The sequence below is a fragment of the Austrofundulus limnaeus genome, unplaced genomic scaffold, assembly GCF_001266775.1.
Source record: "Austrofundulus limnaeus strain Quisiro unplaced genomic scaffold, Austrofundulus_limnaeus-1.0 Scaffold5, whole genome shotgun sequence".
NCBI classification, from domain to species: domain Eukaryota; kingdom Metazoa; phylum Chordata; class Actinopteri; order Cyprinodontiformes; family Rivulidae; genus Austrofundulus; species Austrofundulus limnaeus.
Window position 1 is genome coordinate 6,572,369 of NW_013952407.1, and position 474 is coordinate 6,572,842.

At 32.3% G+C, this 474-nt stretch overlaps 1 protein-coding gene across 3 annotated transcripts in view; it reads right to left on the minus strand.

Annotated features, from left to right (window-relative positions):
• si:dkey-94l16.4 (transcription factor 20) overlaps positions 1-474 on the minus strand; it is an 11,275-nt gene that overhangs the window by 6,373 nt on the left and 4,428 nt on the right. The gene's annotated exons all lie outside the window — the stretch shown is intronic.

The following is a 474-nucleotide window of genomic DNA, read 5'->3' on the forward strand; positions in this document are numbered from 1 at the left end:
CATTTAGTTAACTTTAGCTACTGTTCTATTTTTAGCTACATTTAGTTAACTTTAGCTACTGTTCTATTTTTAGCTACATTTAGTTAACTTTAGCTTCAGTTCGGCTTGTTTTAAAAGCAACTTCTGACGTTTGGAAACAACCTTTGAAGTTTACACAAGAAGTGGCAAGAAGTTGGACATTATTGATCTAAACTGGGATTGGGACTTTTTTTCTTTTTTTCTTTAACAACCAGTTTGTTACATGATTTTTACAGATTTTTTCCTTCAAGTGTTTAATTGGTAGTTGATGACGTCACACACTAACTCTAGTTATAGTTTAGCTCAAAGTATTCTCCTTAACACTGAAAAAAAGGGTCTCTTGAACGTATTTCCTACAGAAAACATTGTAGAAGAATAAAGGATCACATATGGGGCCTTCAGTCTTCTCCCATTCACAGTTCAAAAATTTATAGGATTCAGTTTATAGTTTTCACA